General features: G+C 45.4%; 16 non-coding genes across 16 annotated transcripts; all 16 read left to right on the forward strand.

Annotated features, from left to right (window-relative positions):
- Positions 1 to 706: 706 nt before the first annotated feature.
- On the forward strand, positions 707 to 897 carry LOC141158649 (U2 spliceosomal RNA). Its single transcript, XR_012248676.1, has one exon. It is a non-coding gene; the product is annotated as a U2 spliceosomal RNA (small nuclear RNA).
- A 1,120-nt stretch (positions 898 to 2,017) lies between these two features.
- On the forward strand, positions 2,018 to 2,208 carry LOC141158650 (U2 spliceosomal RNA). The gene has a single exon (XR_012248677.1). It is a non-coding gene; the product is annotated as a U2 spliceosomal RNA (small nuclear RNA).
- A 1,117-nt stretch (positions 2,209 to 3,325) lies between these two features.
- Positions 3,326 to 3,516, forward strand: LOC141158651 (U2 spliceosomal RNA). Its single transcript, XR_012248678.1, has one exon. It is a non-coding gene; the product is annotated as a U2 spliceosomal RNA (small nuclear RNA).
- Positions 3,517 to 4,633: 1,117 nt separating this feature from the next.
- LOC141159986 (U2 spliceosomal RNA) lies at positions 4,634 to 4,824 on the forward strand. The gene has a single exon (XR_012249978.1). It is a non-coding gene; the product is annotated as a U2 spliceosomal RNA (small nuclear RNA).
- Positions 4,825 to 5,936: 1,112 nt separating this feature from the next.
- On the forward strand, positions 5,937 to 6,127 carry LOC141158652 (U2 spliceosomal RNA). Its single transcript, XR_012248679.1, has one exon. It is a non-coding gene; the product is annotated as a U2 spliceosomal RNA (small nuclear RNA).
- A 1,123-nt stretch (positions 6,128 to 7,250) lies between these two features.
- Positions 7,251 to 7,441, forward strand: LOC141158654 (U2 spliceosomal RNA). Its single transcript, XR_012248681.1, has one exon. It is a non-coding gene; the product is annotated as a U2 spliceosomal RNA (small nuclear RNA).
- A 1,121-nt stretch (positions 7,442 to 8,562) lies between these two features.
- LOC141159583 (U2 spliceosomal RNA) lies at positions 8,563 to 8,753 on the forward strand. Its single transcript, XR_012249587.1, has one exon. It is a non-coding gene; the product is annotated as a U2 spliceosomal RNA (small nuclear RNA).
- Positions 8,754 to 9,866: 1,113 nt separating this feature from the next.
- Positions 9,867 to 10,057, forward strand: LOC141158655 (U2 spliceosomal RNA). Its single transcript, XR_012248682.1, has one exon. It is a non-coding gene; the product is annotated as a U2 spliceosomal RNA (small nuclear RNA).
- A 1,116-nt stretch (positions 10,058 to 11,173) lies between these two features.
- LOC141158656 (U2 spliceosomal RNA) lies at positions 11,174 to 11,364 on the forward strand. The gene has a single exon (XR_012248683.1). It is a non-coding gene; the product is annotated as a U2 spliceosomal RNA (small nuclear RNA).
- A 1,115-nt stretch (positions 11,365 to 12,479) lies between these two features.
- LOC141159928 (U2 spliceosomal RNA) lies at positions 12,480 to 12,670 on the forward strand. The gene has a single exon (XR_012249921.1). It is a non-coding gene; the product is annotated as a U2 spliceosomal RNA (small nuclear RNA).
- A 1,118-nt stretch (positions 12,671 to 13,788) lies between these two features.
- On the forward strand, positions 13,789 to 13,979 carry LOC141159976 (U2 spliceosomal RNA). The gene has a single exon (XR_012249968.1). It is a non-coding gene; the product is annotated as a U2 spliceosomal RNA (small nuclear RNA).
- A 1,115-nt stretch (positions 13,980 to 15,094) lies between these two features.
- LOC141158657 (U2 spliceosomal RNA) lies at positions 15,095 to 15,285 on the forward strand. Its single transcript, XR_012248684.1, has one exon. It is a non-coding gene; the product is annotated as a U2 spliceosomal RNA (small nuclear RNA).
- Positions 15,286 to 16,401: 1,116 nt separating this feature from the next.
- On the forward strand, positions 16,402 to 16,592 carry LOC141158659 (U2 spliceosomal RNA). Its single transcript, XR_012248685.1, has one exon. It is a non-coding gene; the product is annotated as a U2 spliceosomal RNA (small nuclear RNA).
- A 1,115-nt stretch (positions 16,593 to 17,707) lies between these two features.
- On the forward strand, positions 17,708 to 17,898 carry LOC141158660 (U2 spliceosomal RNA). Its single transcript, XR_012248686.1, has one exon. It is a non-coding gene; the product is annotated as a U2 spliceosomal RNA (small nuclear RNA).
- Positions 17,899 to 19,013: 1,115 nt separating this feature from the next.
- Positions 19,014 to 19,204, forward strand: LOC141158661 (U2 spliceosomal RNA). Its single transcript, XR_012248687.1, has one exon. It is a non-coding gene; the product is annotated as a U2 spliceosomal RNA (small nuclear RNA).
- A 1,115-nt stretch (positions 19,205 to 20,319) lies between these two features.
- LOC141158662 (U2 spliceosomal RNA) lies at positions 20,320 to 20,510 on the forward strand. Its single transcript, XR_012248688.1, has one exon. It is a non-coding gene; the product is annotated as a U2 spliceosomal RNA (small nuclear RNA).
- Positions 20,511 to 20,727: the final 217 nt, after the last annotated feature.

Here is a 20,727-nt window from a genome sequence, read left to right on the forward strand (position 1 = left end):
TAACAGGTATGTGAGCTGGTTACTCTGCTGCGCTTTAAATTTCTTTTTTGGTTTGCTACAATGCCTTTTCTGAAACGTTGTCTCCCTCTGCTGGAACACTGACTTCTTTCATTTAATGCCTGCAGACTATAAAAGAGAAACCAACCCAAAAAGTTTGGTTGATTAGTCTGTGGCATTCTTTTAAACTGTTGCTTATGGCGGTCTCTGTGAGCTTCTCAGTGACATTCAGCCATCCAGGTATCCCGCCTGCAGTAGACGGAATGTGGCAATGGAACGCTGGCTGCGCGTGTCATAATAGGCTCTGAGCCTTTATATACCTGCGCACAGCAGCAGCCACCTTCAGTCTGCTTCTGGACAGCCAGCAGCAGCAGCAGCAGCAGGGGAGGTAATTAATCAGCAACCCTCCTGCTAAGGGTAGACAGCTGCTCGTTCCACCCCCCCCCCCCGCCTTAATTGGTTCTCCTCCCTTCCAACGGTGTTGAGGCGGGTGGGAACAGCCGGGGGTTGAGGGTACTGTGCTAAAAGAGGTGGAGTTATGCAGATCTAAAACGCGTGGATTGCAGCAGCAGCAAGCCGAAAAGTGCAGTCATGTGAGGGATCTAGAGGTTGACAGCATGTCTTCTTAACGGGAGTCCAGGTGGCCATCTCCACAAATGGACTTTTCAGAATCCTTGGGTGGCACCGTAGTCGGAAACCAATTCTGGTTATCGCTTCTCGGCCTTTTGGCTAAGATCAAGTGTAGTATCTGTTCTTATCAGTTTAATATCTGATACGTCCCCTATCTGGGGACCATATATTAAATGGATTTTTAGAACAGGGAGATGGAAAAAGAGCTTGCTCTGTCCACTCCACGCATTGACCTGGTATTGCAGTATCTCCAGGACCGGTGCACCCCTTCTTTAATGCAGTTTCTAAAATCAGAAAGAATTGAATTCAATGCTTTTTGTTCATTTGGCTTGTTTGTCGGATTTTGGGATGGACTCTTTGGCTTTGCTTTTCTTCTCCTCATTGGATTTTTCATGTTAAAAGTTGCAGAAGCCAGATGACAAGCTCATTTTGGTTCAACTTCAGCAACTGTGCATTGCATTGCCATGTAATGTAATGCAATGCTATCTATCTAGCTCTCCCTCTATACTTCCTTTTGGATAAACAGACATATTAGGCAAGCATTTTGGAGCTTTCACCTAAATAACTACAGGTGGTGAGATAAGCTGCACAATATAATTGACCTTTCAGTATATTGTTGCACACACACCATCTATTTAGCAAATGCCCTTGTTATCAACAGCAGCCTTTTAAACTCACCTGAGCTAACAGGTATGTGAGCTGGTTACTCTGCTGCGCTTAAAATTTCTTTTTTGGTTTGCTACAATGCCTTTTCTGAAACGTTGTCTCCCTCTGCTGGAACACTGACTTCTTTCATTTAATGCCTGCAGACTATAAAAGAGAAACCAACCCAAAAAGTTTGGTTGATTAGTCTGTGGCATTCTTTTAAACTGTTGCTTATGGCGGTCTCTGTGAGCTTCTCAGTGACATTCAGCCATCCAGGTATCCCGCCTGCAGTAGACGGAATGTGGCAATGGAACGCTGGCTGCGCGTGTCATAATAGGCTCTGAGCCTTTATATACCTGCGCACAGCAGCAGCCACCTTCAGTCTGCTGCTGGACAGCCAGCAGCAGCAGCAGCAGCAGGAGAGGTAATTAATCAGTAACCCTCCTGCTAAGGGTAGACAGCTGCTCGTTCCACCCCCCCCCCCCGCCTTAATTGGTTCTCCTCCCTTCCAACGGTGTTGAGGCGGGTGGGAACAGCCGGGGGTTGAGGGTACTGTGCTAAAAGAGGTGGAGTTATGCAGATCTAAAACGCGTGGATTGCAGCAGCAGCAAGCCGAAAAGTGCAGGCATGTGAGGGATCTAGAGGTTGACAGCATGTCTTCTTAACGGGAGTCCAGGTGGCCATCTCCACAAATGGACTTTTCAGAATCCTTGGGTGGCACCGTAGTCGGAAACCAATTCTGGTTATCGCTTCTCGGCCTTTTGGCTAAGATCAAGTGTAGTATCTGTTCTTATCAGTTTAATATCTGATACGTCCCCTATCTGGGGACCATATATTAAATGGATTTTTAGAACAGGGAGATGGAAAAAGAGCTTGCTCTGTCCACTCCACGCATTGACCTGGTATTGCAGTATCTCCAGGACCGGTGCACCCCTTCTTTAATGCAGTTTCTAAAATCAGAAAGAATTGAATTCAATGCTTTTTGTTCATTTGGCTTGTTTGTCGGATTTTGGGATGGACTCTTTGGCTTTGCTTTTCTTCTCCTCATTGGATTTTTCATGTTAAAAGATGCAGAAGCCAGATGACAAGCTCATTTTGGTTCAACTTCAGCAACTGTGCATTGCATTGCCATGTAATGTAATGCAATGCTATCTATCTAGCTCTCCCTCTATACTTCCTTTTGGATAAACAGACATATTAGGTAAGCATTTTTAAGCTATCACCTAAATAACTACAGGTGGTGAGATAAGCTGCACAATATAATTGACCTTTCAGTATATTGTTGCACACACACCATCTATTTAGCAAATGCCCTTGTTATCAACAGCAGCCTTTTAAACTCACCTGAGCTAACAGGTATGTGAGCTGGTTACTCTGCTGCGCTTAAAATTTCTTTTTTGGTTTGCTACAATGCCTTTTCTGAAACGTTGTCTCCCTCTGCTGGAACACTGACTTCTTTCATTTAATGCCTGCAGACTATAAAAGATAAACCAACCCAAAAAGTTTGGTTGATTAGTCTGTGGCATTCTTTTAAACTGTTGCTTATGGCGGTCTCTGTGAGCTTCTCAGTGACATTCAGCCATCCAGGTATCCCGCCTGCAGTAGACGGAATGTGGCAAGGAACGCTGGCTGCGCGTGTCATAATAGGCTCTGAGCCTTTATATACCTGCGCACAGCAGCAGCCACCTTCAGTCTGCTGCTGGACAGCCAGCAGCAGCAGCAGCAGCAGGAGAGGTAATTAATCAGCAACCCTCCTGCTAAGGGTAGACAGCTGCTCGTTCCACCCCCCCCCCGCCTTAATTGGTTCTCCTCCCTTCCAACGGTGTTGAGGCGGGTGGGAACAGCCGGGGGTTGAGGGTACTGTGCTAAAAGAGGTGGAGTTATGCAGATCTAAAACGCGTGGATTGCAGCAGCAGCAAGCCGAAAAGTGCAGGCATGTGAGGGATCTAGAGGTTGACAGCATGTCTTCTTAACGGGAGTCCAGGTGGCCATCTCCACAAATGGACTTTTCAGAATCCTTGGGTGGCACCGTAGTCGGAAACCAATTCTGGTTATCGCTTCTCGGCCTTTTGGCTAAGATCAAGTGTAGTATCTGTTCTTATCAGTTTAATATCTGATACGTCCCCTATCTGGGGACCATATATTAAATGGATTTTTAGAACAGGGAGATGGAAAAAGAGCTTGCTCTGTCCACTCCACGCATTGACCTGGTATTGCAGTATCTCCAGGACCGGTGCACCCCTTCTTTAATGCAGTTTCTAAAATCAGAAAGAATTGAATTCAATGCTTTTTGTTCATTTGGCTTGTTTGTCGGATTTTGGGATGGACTCTTTGGCTTTGCTTTTCTTCTCCTCATTGGATTTTTCATGTTAAAAGTTGCAGAAGCCAGATGACAAGCTCATTTTGGTTCAACTTCAGCAACTGTGCATTGCATTGCCATGTAATGTAATGCAATGCTATCTATCTAGCTCTCCCTCTATACTTCCTTTTGGATAAACAGACATATTAGGCAAGCATTTTGGAGCTTTCACCTAAATAACTACAGGTGGTGAGATAAGCTGCAAATATAATTGACCTTTCAGTATATTGTTGCACACACACCATCTATTTAGCAAATGCCCTTGTTATCAACAGCAGCCTTTTAAACTCACCTGAGCTAACAGGTATGTGAGCTGGTTACTCTGCTGCGCTTAAAATTTCTTTTTTGGTTTGCTACAATGCCTTTTCTGAAACGTTGTCTCCCTCTGCTGGAACACTGACTTCTTTCATTTAATGCCTGCAGACTATAAAAGAGAAACCAACCCAAAAAGTTTGGTTGATTAGTCTGTGGCATTCTTTTAAACTGTTGCTTATGGCGGTCTCTGTGAGCTTCTCAGTGACATTCAGCCATCCAGGTATCCCGCCTGCAGTAGACGGAATGTGGCAATGGAACGCTGGCTGCGCGTGTCATAATAGGCTCTGAGCCTTTATATACCTGCGCACAGCAGCAGCCACCTTCAGTCTGCTGCTGGACAGCCAGCAGCAGCAGCAGCAGCAGGAGAGGTAATTAATCAGCAACCCTCCTGCTAAGGGTAGACAGCTGCTCGTTCCACCCCCCCCCCGCCTTAATTGGTTCTCCTCCCTTCCAACGGTGTTGAGGCGGGTGGGAACAGCCGGGGGTTGAGGGTACTGTGCTAAAAGAGGTGGAGTTATGCAGATCTAAAACGCGTGGATTGCAGCAGCAGCAAGCCGAAAAGTGCAGGCATGTGAGGGATCTAGAGGTTGACAGCATGTCTTCTTAACGGGAGTCCAGGTGGCCATCTCCACAAATGGACTTTTCAGAATCCTTGGGTGGCACCGTAGTCGGAAACCAATTCTGGTTATCGCTTCTCGGCCTTTTGGCTAAGATCAAGTGTAGTATCTGTTCTTATCAGTTTAATATCTGATACGTCCCCTATCTGTGGACCATATATTAAATGGATTTTTAGAACAGGGAGATGGAAAAAGAGCTTGCTCTGTTCACTCCACGCATTGACCTGGTATTGCAGTATCTCCAGGACCGGTGCACCCCTTCTTTAATGCAGTTTCTAAAATCAGAAAGAATTGAATTCAATGCTTTTTGTTCATTTGGCTTGTTTGTCGGATTTTGGGATGGACTCTTTGGCTTTGCTTTTCTTCTCCTCATTGGATTTTTCATGTTAAAAGTTGCAGAAGCCAGATGACAAGCTCATTTTGGTTCAACTTCAGCAACTGTGCATTGCATTGCCATGTAATGTAATGCAATGCTATCTATCTAGCTCTCCCTCTATACTTCCTTTTGGATAAACAGACATATTAGGCAAGCATTTTGGAGCTTTCACCTAAATAACTACAGGTGGTGAGATAAGCTGCACAATATAATTGACCTTTCAGTATATTGTTGCACACACACCATCTATTTAGCAAATGCCCTTGTTATCAACAGCAGCCTTTTAAACTCACCTGAGCTAACAGGTATGTGAGCTGGTTACTCTGCTGCGCTTAAAATTTCTTTTTTGGTTTGCTACAATGCCTTTTCTGAAACGTTGTCTCCCTCTGCTGGAACACTGACTTCTTTCATTTAATGCCTGCAGACTATAAAAGAGAAACCAACCCAAAAAGTTTGGTTGATTAGTCTGTGGCATTCTTTTAAACTGTTGCTTATGGCGGTCTCTGTGAGCTTCTCAGTGACATTCAGCCATCCAGGTATCCCGCCTGCAGTAGACGGAATGTGGCAATGGAACGCTGGCTGCGCGTGTCATAATAGGCTCTGAGCCTTTATATACCTGCGCACAGCAGCAGCCACCTTCAGTCTGCTGCTGGACAGCCAGCAGCAGCAGCAGGAGAGGTAATTAATCAGCAACCCTCCTGCTAAGGGTAGACAGCTGCTCGTTCCACCCCCCCCCCGCCTTAATTGGTTCTCCTCCCTTCCAACGGTGTTGAGGCGGGTGGGAACAGCCGGGGGTTGATGGTACTGTGCTAAAAGAGGTGGAGTTATGCAGATCTAAAACGCGTGGATTGCAGCAGCAGCAAGCCGAAAAGTGCAGGCATGTGAGGGATCTAGAGGTTGACAGCATGTCTTCTTAACGGGAGTCCGGGTGGCCATCTCCACAAATGGACTTTTCAGAATCCTTGGGTGGCACCGTAGTCGGAAACCAATTCTGGTTATCGCTTCTCGGCCTTTTGGCTAAGATCAAGTGTAGTATCTGTTCTTATCAGTTTAATATCTGATACGTCCCCTATCTGGGGACCATATATTAAATGGATTTTTAGAACAGGGAGATGGAAAAAGAGCTTGCTCTGTCCACTCCACGCATTGACCTGGTATTGCAGTATCTCCAGGACCGGTGCACCCCTTCTTTAATGCAGTTTCTAAAATCAGAAAGAATTGAATTCAATGCTTTTTGTTCATTTGGCTTGTTTGTCGGATTTTGGGATGGACTCTTTGGCTTTGCTTTTCTTCTCCTCATTGGATTTTTCATGTTAAAAGTTGCAGAAGCCAGATGACAAGCTCATTTTGGTTCAACTTCAGCAACTGTGCATTGCATTGCCATGTAATGTAATGCAATGCTATCTATCTAGCTCTCCCTCTATACTTCCTTTTGGATAAACAGACATATTAGGCAAGCATTTTGGAGCTTTCACCTAAATAACTACAGGTGGTGAGATAAGCTGCACAATATAATTGACCTTTCAGTATATTGTTGCACACACACCATCTATTTAGCAAATGCCCTTGTTATCAACAGCAGCCTTTTAAACTCACCTGAGCTAACAGGTATGTGAGCTGGTTACTCTGCTGCGCTTAAAATTTCTTTTTTGGTTTGCTACAATGCCTTTTCTGAAACGTTGTCTCCCTCTGCTGGAACACTGACTTCTTTCATTTAATGCCTGCAGACTATAAAAGAGAAACCAACCCAAAAAGTTTGGTTGATTAGTCTGTGGCATTCTTTTAAACTGTTGCTTATGGCGGTCTCTGTGAGCTTCTCAGTGACATTCAGCCATCCAGGTATCCCGCCTGCAGTAGACGGAATGTGGCAATGGAACGCTGGCTGCGCGTGTCATAATAGGCTCTGAGCCTTTATATACCTGCGCACAGCAGCAGCCACCTTCAGTCTGCTGCTGGACAGCCAGCAGCAGCAGCAGCAGCAGCAGGAGAGGTAATTAATCAGCAACCCTCCTGCTAAGGGTAGACAGCTGCTCGTTCCACCCCCCCCCCCCGCCTTAATTGGTTCTCCTCCCTTCCAACGGTGTTGAGGCGGGTGGGAACAGCCGGGGGTTGAGGGTACTGTGCTAAAAGAGGTGGAGTTATGCAGATCTAAAACGCGTGGATTGCAGCAGCAGCAAGCCGAAAAGTGCAGGCATGTGAGGGATCTAGAGGTTGACAGCATGTCTTCTTAACGGGAGTCCAGGTGGCTATCTCCACAAATGGACTTTTCAGAATCCTTGGGTGGCACCGTAGTCGGAAACCAATTCTGGTTATCGCTTCTCGGCCTTTTGGCTAAGATCAAGTGTAGTATCTGTTCTTATCAGTTTAATATCTGATACGTCCCCTATCTGGGGACCATATATTAAATGGATTTTTAGAACAGGGAGATGGAAAAAGAGCTTGCTCTGTCCACTCCACGCATTGACCTGGTATTGCAGTATCTCCAGGACCGGTGCACCCCTTCTTTAATGCAGTTTCTAAAATCAGAAAGAATTGAATTCAATGCTTTTTGTTCATTTGGCTTGTTTGTCGGATTTTGGGATGGACTCTTTGGCTTTGCTTTTCTTCTCCTCATTGGATTTTTCATGTTAAAAGTTGCAGAAGCCAGATGACAAGCTCATTTTGGTTCAACTTCAGCAACTGTGCATTGCATTGCCATGTAATGTAATGCAATGCTATCTATCTAGCTCTCCCTCTATACTTCCTTTTGGATAAACAGACATATTAGGCAAGCATTTTGGAGCTTTCACCTAAATAACTACAGGTGGTGAGATAAGCTGCACAATATAATTGACCTTTCAGTATATTGTTGCACACACACCATCTATTTAGCAAATGCCCTTGTTATCAACAGCAGCCTTTTAAACTCACCTGAGCTAACAGGTATGTGAGCTGGTTACTCTGCTGCGCTTAAAATTTCTTTTTTGGTTTGCTACAATGCCTTTTCTGAAACGTTGTCTCCCTCTGCTGGAACACTGACTTCTTTCATTTAATGCCTGCAGACTATAAAAGAGAAACCAACCCAAAAAGTTTGGTTGATTAGTCTGTGGCATTCTTTTAAACTGTTGCTTATGGCGGTCTCTGTGAGCTTCTCAGTAACATTCAGCCATCCAGGTATCCCGCCTGCAGTAGACGGAATGTGGCAATGGAACGCTGGCTGCGCGTGTCATAATAGGCTCTGAGCCTTTATATACCTGCGCACAGCAGCAGCCACCTTCAGTCTGCTGCTGGACAGCCAGCAGCAGCAGCAGCAGCAGGAGAGGTAATTAATCAGCAACCCTCCTGCTAAGGGTAGACAGCTGCTCGTTCCACCCCCCCCCCCCCGCCTTAATTGGTTCTCCTCCCTTCCAACGGTGTTGAGGCGGGTGGGAACAGCCGGGGGTTGAGGGTACTGTGCTAAAAGAGGTGGAGTTATGCAGATCTAAAACGCGTGGATTGCAGCAGCAGCAAGCCGAAAAGTGCAGGCATGTGAGGGATCTAGAGGTTGACAGCATGTCTTCTTAACGGGAGTCCAGGTGGCCATCTCCACAAATGGACTTTTCAGAATCCTTGGGTGGCACCGTAGTCGGAAACCAATTCTGGTTATCGTTTCTCGGCCTTTTGGCTAAGATCAAGTGTAGTATCTGTTCTTATCAGTTTAATATCTGATACGTCCCCTATCTGGGGACCATATATTAAATGGATTTTTAGAACAGGGAGATGGAAAAAGAGCTTGCTCTGTCCACTCCACGCATTGACCTGGTATTGCAGTATCTCCAGGACCGGTGCACCCCTTCTTTAATGCAGTTTCTAAAATCAGAAAGAATTGAATTCAATGCTTTTTGTTCATCTGGCTTGTTTGTCGGATTTTGGGATGGACTCTTTGGCTTTGCTTTTCTTCTCCTCATTGGATTTTTCATGTTAAAAGTTGCAGAAGCCAGATGACAAGCTCATTTTGGTTCAACTTCAGCAACTGTGCATTGCATTGCCATGTAATGTAATGCAATGCTATCTATCTAGCTCTCCCTCTATACTTCCTTTTGGATAAACAGACATATTAGGCAAGCATTTTGGAGCTTTCACCTAAATAACTACAGGTGGTGAGATAAGCTGCACAATATAATTGACCTTTCAGTATATTGTTGCACACACACCATCTATTTAGCAAATGCCCTTGTTATCAACAGCAGCCTTTTAAACTCACCTGAGCTAACAGGTATGTGAGCTGGTTACTCTGCTGCGCTTAAAATTTCTTTTTTGGTTTGCTACAATGCCTTTTCTGAAACGTTGTCTCCCTCTGCTGGAACACTGACTTCTTTCATTTAATGCCTGCAGACTATAAAAGAGAAACCAACCCAAAATTTTGGTTGATTAGTCTGTGGCATTCTTTTAAACTGTTGCTTATGGCGGTCTCTGTGAGCTTCTCAGTGACATTCAGCCATCCAGGTATCCCGCCTGCAGTAGACGGAATGTGGCAATGGAACGCTGGCTGCGCGTGTCATAATAGGCTCTGAGCCTTTATATACCTGCGCACAGCAGCAGCCACCTTCAGTCTGCTGCTGGACAGCCAGCAGCAGCAGCAGGAGAGGTAATTAATCAGCAACCCTCCTGCTAAGGGTAGACAGCTGCTCGTTCCATCCCCCCCCCCCGCCTTAATTGGTTCTCCTCCCTTCCAACGGTGTTGAGGCGGGTGGGAACAGCCGGGGGTTGAGGGTACTGTGCTAAAAGAGGTGGAGTTATGCAGATCTAAAACGCGTGGATTGCAGCAGCAGCAAGCCGAAAAGTGCAGGCATGTGAGGGATCTAGAGGTTGACAGCATGTCTTCTTAACGGGAGTCCAGGTGGCCATCTCCACAAATGGACTTTTCAGAATCCTTGGGTGGCACCGTAGTCGGAAACCAATTCTGGTTATCGCTTCTCGGCCTTTTGGCTAAGATCAAGTGTAGTATCTGTTCTTATCAGTTTAATATCTGATACGTCCCCTATCTGGGGACCATATATTAAATGGATTTTTAGAACAGGGAGATGGAAAAAGAGCTTGCTCTGTCCACTCCACGCATTGACCTGGTATTGCAGTATCTCCAGGACCGGTGCACCCCTTCTTTAATGCAGTTTCTAAAATCAGAAAGAATTGAATTCAATGCTTTTTGTTCATTTGGCTTGTTTGTCGGATTTTGGGATGGACTCTTTGGCTTTGCTTTTCTTCTCCTCATTGGATTTTTCATGTTAAAAGTTGCAGAAGCCAGATGACAAGCTCATTTTGGTTCAACTTCAGCAACTGTGCATTGCATTGCCATGTAATGTAATGCAATGCTATCTATCTAGCTCTCCCTCTATACTTCCTTTTGGATAAACAGACATATTAGGCAAGCATTTTGGAGCTTTCACCTAAATAACTACAGGTGGTGAGATAAGCTGCACAATATAATTGACCTTTCAGTATATTGTTGCACACACACCATCTATTTAGCAAATGCCCTTGTTATCAACAGCAGCCTTTTAAACTCACCTGAGCTAACAGGTATGTGAGCTGGTTACTCTGCTGCGCTTAAAATTTCTTTTTTGGTTTGCTACAATGCCTTTTCTGAAACGTTGTCTCCCTCTGCTGGAACACTGACTTCTTTCATTTAATGCCTGCAGACTATAAAAGAGAAACCAACCCAAAAAGTTTGGTTGATTAGTCTGTGGCATTCTTTTAAACTGTTGCTTATGGCGGTCTCTGTGAGCTTCTCAGTGACATTCAGCCATCCAGGTATCCCGCCTGCAGTAGACGGAATGTGGCAATGGAACGCTGGCTGCGCGTGTCATAATAGGCTCTGAGCCTTTATATACCTGCGCACAGCAGCAGCCACCTTCAGTCTGCTGCTGGACAGCCAGCAGCAGCAGCAGCAGGAGAGGTAATTAATCAGCAACCCTCCTGCTAAGGGTAGACAGCTGCTCGTTCCACCCCCCCCCCCGCCTTAATTGGTTCTCCTCCCTTCCAACGGTGTTGAGGCGGGTGGGAACAGCCGGGGGTTGAGGGTACTGTGCTAAAAGAGGTGGAGTTATGCAGATCTAAAACGCGTGGATTGCAGCAGCAGCAAGCCGAAAAGTGCAGGCATGTGAGGGATCTAGAGGTTGACAGCATGTCTTCTTAACGGGAGTCCAGGTGGCCATCTCCACAAATGGACTTTTCAGAATCCTTGGGTGGCACCGTAGTCGGAAACCAATTCTGGTTATCGCTTCTCGGCCTTTTGGCTAAGATCAAGTGTAGTATCTGTTCTTATCAGTTTAATATCTGATACGTCCCCTATCTGGGGACCATATATTAAATGGATTTTTAGAACAGGGAGATGGAAAAAGAGCTTGCTCTGTCCACTCCACGCATTGACCTGGTATTGCAGTATCTCCAGGACCGGTGCACCCCTTCTTTAATGCAGTTTCTAAAATCAGAAAGAATTGAATTCAATGCTTTTTGTTCATTTGGCTTGTTTGTCGGATTTTGGGATGGACTCTTTGGCTTTGCTTTTCTTCTCCTCATTGGATTTTTCATGTTAAAAGTTGCAGAAGCCAGATGACAAGCTCATTTTGGTTCAACTTCAGCAACTGTGCATTGCATTGCCATGTAATGTAATGCAATGCTATCTATCTAGCTCTCCCTCTATACTTCCTTTTGGATAAACAGACATATTAGGCAAGCATTTTGGAGCTTTCACCTAAATAACTACAGGTGGTGAGATAAGCTGCACAATATAATTGACCTTTCAGTATATTGTTGCACACACACCATCTATTTAGCAAATGCCCTTGTTATCAACAGCAGCCTTTTAAACTCACCTGAGCTAACAGGTATGTGAGCTGGTTACTCTGCTGCGCTTAAAATTTCTTTTTTGGTTTGCTACAATGCCTTTTCTGAAACGTTGTCTCCCTCTGCTGGAACACTGACTTATTTCATTTAATGCCTGCAGACTATAAAAGAGAAACCAACCCAAAAAGTTTGGTTGATTAGTCTGTGGCATTCTTTTAAACTGTTGCTTATGGCGGTCTCTGTGAGCTTCTCAGTGACATTCAGCCATCCAGGTATCCCGCCTGCAGTAGACGGAATGTGGCAATGGAACGCTGGCTGCGCGTGTCATAATAGGCTCTGAGCCTTTATATACCTGCGCACAGCAGCAGCCACCTTCAGTCTGCTGCTGGACAGCCAGCAGCAGCAGCAGCAGGAGAGGTAATTAATCAGCAACCCTCCTGCTAAGGGTAGAGAGCTGCTCGTTCCACCCCCCCCCCGCCTTAATTGGTTCTCCTCCCTTCCAACGGTGTTGAGGCGGGTGGGAACAGCCGGGGGTTGAGGGTACTGTGCTAAAAGAGGTGGAGTTATGCAGATCTAAAACGCGTGGATTGCAGCAGCAGCAAGCCGAAAAGTGCAGGCATGTGAGGGATCTAGAGGTTGACAGCATGTCTTCTTAACGGGAGTCCAGGTGGCCATCTCCACAAATGGACTTTTCAGAATCCTTGGGTGGCACCGTAGTCGGAAACCAATTCTGGTTATCGCTTCTCGGCCTTTTGGCTAAGATCAAGTGTAGTATCTGTTCTCATCAGTTTAATATCTGATACGTCCCCTATCTGGGGACCATATATTAAATGGATTTTTAGAACAGGGAGATGGAAAAAGAGCTTGCTCTGTCCACTCCACGCATTGACCTGGTATTGCAGTATCTCCAGGACCGGTGCACCCCTTCTTTAATGCAGTTTCTAAAATCAGAAAGAATTGAATTCAATGCTTTTTGTTCATTTGGCTTGTTTGTCGGATTTTGGGATGGACTCTTTGGCTTTGCTTTTCTTCTCCTCATTGGATTTTTCATGTTAAAAGTTGCAGAAGCCAGATGACAAGCTCATTTTGGTTCAACTTCAGCAACTGTGCATTGCATTGCCATGTAATGTAATGCAATGCTATCTATCTAGCTCTCCCTCTATACTTCCTTTTGGATAAACAGACATATTAGGCAAGCATTTTGGAGCTTTCACCTAAATAACTACAGGTGGTGAGATAAGCTGCACAATATAATTGACCTTTCAGTATATTGTTGCACACACACCATCTATTTAGCAAATGCCCTTGTTATCAACAGCAGCCTTTTAAACTCACCTGAGCTAACAGGTATGTGAGCTGGTTACTCTGCTGCGCTTAAAATTTCTTTTTTGGTTTGCTACAATGCCTTTTCTGAAACGTTGTCTCCCTCTGCTGGAACACTGACTTCTTTCATTTAATGCCTGCAGACTATAAAAGAGAAACCAACCCAAAAAGTTTGGTTGATTAGTCTGTGGCATTCTTTTAAACTGTTGCTTATGGCGGTCTCTGTGAGCTTCTCAGTGACATTCAGCCATCCAGGTATCCCGCCTGCAGTAGACGGAATGTGGCAATGGAACGCTGGCTGCGCGTGTCATAATAGGCTCTGAGCCTTTATATACCTGCTCACAGCAGCAGCCACCTTCAGTCTGCTGCTGGACAGCCAGCAGCAGCAGCAGCAGGAGAGGTAATTAATCAGCAACCCTCCTGCTAAGGGTAGACAGCTGCTCGTTCCACCCCCCCCTCCCCGCCTTAATTGGTTCTCCTCCCTTCCAACGGTGTTGAGGCGGGTGGGAACAGCCGGGGGTTGAGGGTACTGTGCTAAAAGAGGTGGAGTTATGCAGATCTAAAACGCGTGGATTGCAGCAGCAGCAAGCCGAAAAGTGCAGGCATGTGAGGGATCTAGAGGTTGACAGCATGTCTTCTTAACGGGAGTCCAGGTGGCCATCTCCACAAATGGACTTTTCAGAATCCTTGGGTGGCACCGTAGTCGGAAACCAATTCTGGTTATCGCTTCTCGGCCTTTTGGCTAAGATCAAGTGTAGTATCTGTACTTATCAGTTTAATATCTGATACGTCCCCTATCTGGGGACCATATATTAAATGGATTTTTAGAACAGGGAGATGGAAAAAGAGCTTGCTCTGTCCACTCCACGCATTGACCTGGTATTGCAGTATCTCCAGGACCGGTGTACCCCTTCTTTAATGCAGTTTCTAAAATCAGAAAGAATTGAATTCAATGCATTTTGTTCATTTGGCTTGTTTGTCGGATTTTGGGATGGACTCTTTGGCTTTGCTTTTCTTCTCCTCATTGGATTTTTCATGTTAAAAGTTGCAGAAGCCAGATGACAAGCTCATTTTGGTTCAACTTCAGCAACTGTGCATTGCATTGCCATGTAATGTAATGCAATGCTATCTATCTAGCTCTCCCTCTATACTTCCTTTTGGATAAACAGACATATTAGGCAAGCATTTTGGAGCTTTCACCTAAATAACTACAGGTGGTGAGATAAGCTGCACAATATAATTGACCTTTCAGTATATTGTTGCACACACACCATCTATTTAGCAAATGCCCTTGTTATCAACAGCAGCCTTTTAAACTCACCTGAGCTAACAGGTATGTGAGCTGGTTACTCTGCTGCGCTTAAAATTTCTTTTTTGGTTTGCTACAATGCCTTTTCTGAAACGTTGTCTCCCTCTGCTGGAACACTGACTTCTTTCATTTAATGCCTGCAGACTATAAAAGAGAAACCAACCCAAAAAGTTTGGTTGATTAGTCTGTGGCATTCTTTTAAACTGTTGCTTATGGCGGTCTCTGTGAGCTTCTCAGTGACATTCAGCCATCCAGGTATCCCGCCTGCAGTAGACGGAATGTGGCAATGGAACGCTGGCTGCGCGTGTCATAATAGGCTCTGAGCCTTTATATACCTGCGCACAGCAGCAGCCACCTTCAGTCTGCTGCTGGACAGCCAGCAGCAGCAGCAGCAGGAGAGGTAATTAATCAGCAACCCTCCTGCTAAGGGTAGACAGCTGCTCGTTCCACCCCCCCCCCGCCTTAATTGGTTCTCCTCCCTTCCAACGGTGTTGAGGCGGGTGGGAACAGCCGGGGGTTGAGGGTACTGTGCTAAAAGAGGTGGAGTTATGCAGATCTAAAACGCGTGGATTGCAGCAGCAGCAAGCCGAAAAGTGCAGGCATGTGAGGGATCTAGAGGTTGACAGCATGTCTTCTTAACGGGAGTCCAGGTGGCCATCTCCACAAATGGACTTTTCAGAATCCTTGGGTGGCACCGTAGTCGGAAACCAATTCTGGTTATCGCTTCTCGGCCTTTTGGCTAAGATCAAGTGTAGTATCTGTTCTTATCAGTTTAATATCTGATACGTCCCCTATCTGGGGACCATATATTAAATGGATTTTTAGAACAGGGAGATGGAAAAAGAGCTTGCTCTGTCCACTCCACGCATTGACCTGGTATTGCAGTATCTCCAGGACCGGTGCACCCCTTCTTTAATGCAGTTTCTAAAATCAGAAAGAATTGAATTCAATGCTTTTTGTTCATTTGGCTTGTTTGTCGGATTTTGGGATGGACTCTTTGGCTTTGCTTTTCTTCTCCTCATTGGATTTTTCATGTTAAAAGTTGCAGAAGCCAGATGACAAGCTCATTTTGGTTCAACTTCAGCAACTGTGCATTGCATTGCCATGTAATGTAATGCAATGCTATCTATCTAGCTCTCCCTCTATACTTCCTTTTGGATAAACAGACATATTAGGCAAGCATTTTGGAGCTTTCACCTAAATAACTACAGGTGGTGAGATAAGCTGCACAATATAATTGACCTTTCAGTATATTGTTGCACACACACCATCTATTTAGCAAATGCCCTTGTTATCAACAGCAGCCTTTTAAACTCACCTGAGCTAACAGGTATGTGAGCTGGTTACTCTGCTGCGCTTAAAATTTCTTTTTTGGTTTGCTACAATGCCTTTTCTGAAACGTTGTCTCCCTCTGCTGGAACACTGACTTCTTTCATTTAATGCCTGCAGACTATAAAAGAGAAACCAACCCAAAAAGTTTGGTTGATTAGTCTGTGGCATTCTTTTAAACTGTTGCTTATGGCGGTCTCTGTGAGCTTCTCAGTGACATTCAGCCATCCAGGTATCCCGCCTGCAGTAGACGGAATGTGGCAATGGAACGCTGGCTGCGCGTGTCATAATAGGCTCTGAGCCTTTATATACCTGCGCACAGCAGCAGCCACCTTCAGTCTGCTGCTGGACAGCCAGCAGCAGCAGCAGCAGGAGAGGTAATTAATCAGCAACCCTCCTGCTAAGGGTAGACAGCTGCTCGTTCCACCCCCCCCCCCGCCTTAATTGGTTCTCCTCCCTTCCAACGGTGTTGAGGCGGGTGGGAACAGCCGGGGGTTGAGGGTACTGTGCTAAAAGAGGTGGAGTTATGCAGATCTAAAACGCGTGGATTGCAGCAGCAGCAAGCCGAAAAGTGCAGGCATGTGAGGGATCTAGAGGTTGACAGCATGTCTTCTTAACGGGAGTCCAGGTGGCCATCTCCACAAATGGACTTTTCAGAATCCTTGGGTGGCACCGTAGTCAGAAACCAATTCTGGTTATCGCTTCTCGGCCTTTTGGCTAAGATCAAGTGTAGTATCTGTTCTTATCAGTTTAATATCTGATACGTCCCCTATCTGGGGACCATATATTAAATGGATTTTTAGAACAGGGAGATGGAAAAAGAGCTTGCTCTGTCCACTCCACGCATTGACCTGGTATTGCAGTATCTCCAGGACCGGTGCACCCCTTCTTTAATGCAGTTTCTAAAATCAGAAAGAATTGAATTCAATGCTTTTTGTTCATTTGGCTTGTTTGTCGGATTTTGGGATGGACTCTTTGGCTTTGCTTTTCTTCTCCTCATTGGATTTTTCATGTTAAAAGTTGCAGAAGCCAGATGACAAGCTCATTTTGGTTCAACTTCAGCAACTGTGCATTGCATTGCCATGTAATGTAATGCAATGCTATCTATCTAGCTCTCCCTCTATACTTCCTTTTGGATAAACAGACATATTAGGCAAGCATTTTGGAGCTTTCACCTAAATAACTACAGGTGGTGAGATAAGCTGCACAATATAATTGACCTTTCAGTATATTGTTGCACACACACCATCTATTTAGCAAATGCCCTTGTTATCAACAGCAGCCTTTTAAACTCACCTGAGCTAACAGGTATGTGAGCTGGTTACTCTGCTGCGCTTAAAATTTCTTTTTTGGTTTGCTACAATGCCTTTTCTGAAACGTTGTCTCCCTCTGCTGGAACACTGACTTCTTTCATTTAATGCCTGCAGACTATAAAAGAGAAACCAACCCAAAAAGTTTGGTTGATTAGTCTGTGGCATTCTTTTAAACTGTTGCTTATGGCGGTCTCTGTGAGCTTCTCAGTGACATTCAGCCATCCAGGTATCCCGCCTGCAGTAGACGGAATGTGGCAATGGAACGCTGGCTGCGCGTGTCATAATAGGCTCTGAGCCTTTATATACCTGCGCACAGCAGCAGCCACCTTCAGTCTGCTGCTGGACAGCCAGCAGCAGCAGCAGCAGGAGAGGTAATTAATCAGCAACCCTCCTGCTAAGGGTAGACAGCTGCTCGTTCCACCCCCCCCCCGCCTTAATTGCTTCTCCTCCCTTCCAACGGTGTTGAGGCGGGTGGGAACAGCCGGGGGTTGAGGGTACTGTGCTAAAAGAGGTGGAGTTATGCAGATCTAAAACGCGTGGATTGCAGCAGCAGCAAGCCGAAAAGTGCAGGCATGTGAGGGATCTAGAGGTTGACAGCATGTCTTCTTAACGGGAGTCCAGGTGGCCATCTCCACAAATGGACTTTTCAGAATCCTTGGGTGGCACCGTAGTCGGAAACCAATTCTGGTTATCGCTTCTCGGCCTTTTGGCTAAGATCAAGTGTAGTATCTGTTCTTATCAGTTTAATATCTGATACGTCCCCTATCTGGGGACCATATATTAAATGGATTTTTAGAACAGGGAGATGGAAAAAGAGCTTGCTCTGTCCACTCCACGCATTGACCTGGTATTGCAGTATCTCCAGGACCGGTGCACCCCTTCTTTAATGCAGTTTCTAAATTCAGAAAGAATTGAATTCAATGCTTTTTGTTCATTTGGCTTGTTTGTCGGATTTTGGGATGGACTCTTTGGCTTTGCTTTTCTTCTCCTCATTGGATTTTTCATGTTAAAAGTTGCAGAAGCCAGATGACAAGCTCATTTTGGTTCAACTTCAGCAACTGTGCATTGCATTGCCATGTAATGTAATGCAATGCTATCTATCTAGCTCTCCCTCTATACTTCCTTTTGGATAAACAGACATATTAGGCAAGCATTTTGGAGCTTTCACCTAAATAACTACAGGTGGTGAGATAAGCTGCACAATATAATTGACCTTTCAGTATATTGTTGCACACACACCATCTATTTAGCAAATGCCCTTGTTATCAACAGCAGCCTTTTAAACTCACCTGAGCTAACAGGTATGTGAGCTGGTTACTCTGCTGCGCTTAAAATTTCTTTTTTGGTTTGCTACAATGCCTTTTCTGAAACGTTGTCTCCCTCTGCTGGAACACTGACTTCTTTCATTTAATGCCTGCAGACTATAAAAGAGAAACCAACCCAAAAAGTTTGGTTGATTAGTCTGTGGCATTCTTTTAAACTGTTGCTTATGGCGGTCTCTGTGAGCTTCTCAGTGACATTCAGCCATCCAGGTATCCCGCCTGCAGTAGACGGAATGTGGCAATGGAACGCTGGCTGCGCGTGTCATAATAGGCTCTGAGCCTTTATATACCTGCGCACAGCAGCAGCCACCTTCAGTCTGCTGCTGGACAGCCAGCAGCAGCAGCAGCAGGAGAGGTAATTAATCAGCAACCCTCCTGCTAAGGGTAGACAGCTGCTCGTTCCACCCCCCCCCCGCCTTAATTGGTTCTCCTCCCTTCCAACGGTGTTGAGGCGGGTGGGAACAGCCGGGGGTTGAGGGTACTGTGCTAAAAGAGGTGGAGTTATGCAGATCTAAAACGCGTGGATTGCAGCAGCAGCAAGCCGAAAAGTGCAGGCATGTGAGGGATCTAGAGGTTGACAGCATGTCTTCTTAACGGGAGTCCAGGTGGCCATCTCCACAAATGGACTTTTCAGAATCCTTGGGTGGCACCGTAGTCGGAAACCAATTCTGGTTATCGCTTCTCGGCCTTTTGGCTAAGATCAAGTGTAGTATCTGTTCTTATCAGTTTAATATCTGATACGTCCCCTATCTGGGGACCATATATTAAATGGATTTTTAGAACAGGGAGATGGAAAAAGAGCTTGCTCTGTCCACTCCACGCATTGACCTGGTATTGCAGTATCTCCAGGACCGGTGCACCCCTTCTTTAATGCAGTTTCTAAAATCAGAAAGAATTGAATTCAATGCTTTTTGTTCATTTGGCTTGTTTGTCGGATTTTGGGATGGACTCTTTGGCTTTGCTTTTCTTCTCCTCATTGGATTTTTCATGTTAAAAGTTGCAGAAGCCAGATGACAAGCTCATTTTGGTTCAACTTCAGCAACTGTGCATTGCATTGCCATGTAATGTAATGCAATGCTATCTATCTAGCTCTCCCTCTATACTTCCTTTTGGATAAACAGACATATTAGGCAAGCATTTTGGAGCTTTCACCTAAATAACTACAGGTGGTGAGATAAGCTGCACAATATAATTGACCTTTCAGTATATTGTTGCACACACACCATCTATTTAGCAAATGCCCTTGTTATCAACAGCAGCCTTTTAAACTCACCTGAGCTAACAGGTATGTGAGCTGGTTACTCTGCTGCGCTTAAAATTTCTTTTTTGGTTTGCTACAATGCCTTTTCTGAAACGTTGTCTCCCTCTGCTGGAACACTGACTTCTTTCATTTAATGCCTGCAGACTATAAAAGAGAAACCAACCCAAAAAGTTTGGTTGATTAGTCTGTGGCATTCTTTTAAACTGTTGCTTATGGCGGTCTCTGTGAGCTTCTCAGTGACATTCAGCCATCCAGGTATCCCGCCTGCAGTAGACGGAATGTGGCAATGGAACGCTGGCTGCGCGTGTCATAATAGGCTCTGAGCCTTTATATACCTGCGCACAGCAGCAGCCACCTTCAGTCTGCTGCTGGACAGCCAGCAGCAGCAGCAGCAGGAGAGGTAATTAATCAGCAACCCTCCTGCTAAGGGTAGACAGCTGCTCGTTCCACCCCCCCCCCGCCTTAATTGGTTCTCCTCCCTTCCAACGGTGTTGAGGCGGGTGGGAACAGCCGGGGGTTGAGGGTACTGTGCTAAAAGAGGTGGAGTTATGCAGATCTAAAACGCGTGGATTGCAGCAGCAGCAAGCCGAAAAGTGCAGGCATGTGAGGGATCTAGAGGTTGACAGCATGTCTTCTTAACGGGAGTCCAGGTGGCCATCTCCACAAATGGACTTTTCAGAATCCTTGGGTGGCACCGTAGTCAGAAACCAATTCTGGTTATCGCTTCTCGGCCTTTTGGCTAAGATCAAGTGTAGTATCTGTTCTTATCAGTTTAATATCTGATACGTCCCCTATCTGGGGACCATATATTAAATGGATTTTTAGAACAGGGAGATGGAAAAAGAGCTTGCTCTGTCCACTCCACGCATTGACCTGGTATTGCAGTATCTCCAGGACCGGTGCACCCCTTCTTTAATGCAGTTTCTAAAATCAGAAAGAATTGAATTCAATGCTTTTTGTTCATTTGGCTTGTTTGTCGGATTTTGGGATGGACTCTTTGGCTTTGCTTTTCTTCTCCTCATTGGATTTTTCATGTTAAAAGTTGCAGAAGCCAGATGACAAGCTCATTTTGGTTCAACTTCAGCAACTGTGCATTGCATTGCCATGTAATGTAATGCAATGCTATC

The sequence above is a fragment of the Phyllobates terribilis genome, unplaced genomic scaffold (genome assembly GCF_046119375.1).
Source record: "Phyllobates terribilis strain yellow unplaced genomic scaffold, ASM4611937v1 Scaffold_8__6_contigs__length_399053987, whole genome shotgun sequence".
In the NCBI taxonomy this organism is placed as follows: Eukaryota; Metazoa; Chordata; class Amphibia; order Anura; family Dendrobatidae; genus Phyllobates; species Phyllobates terribilis.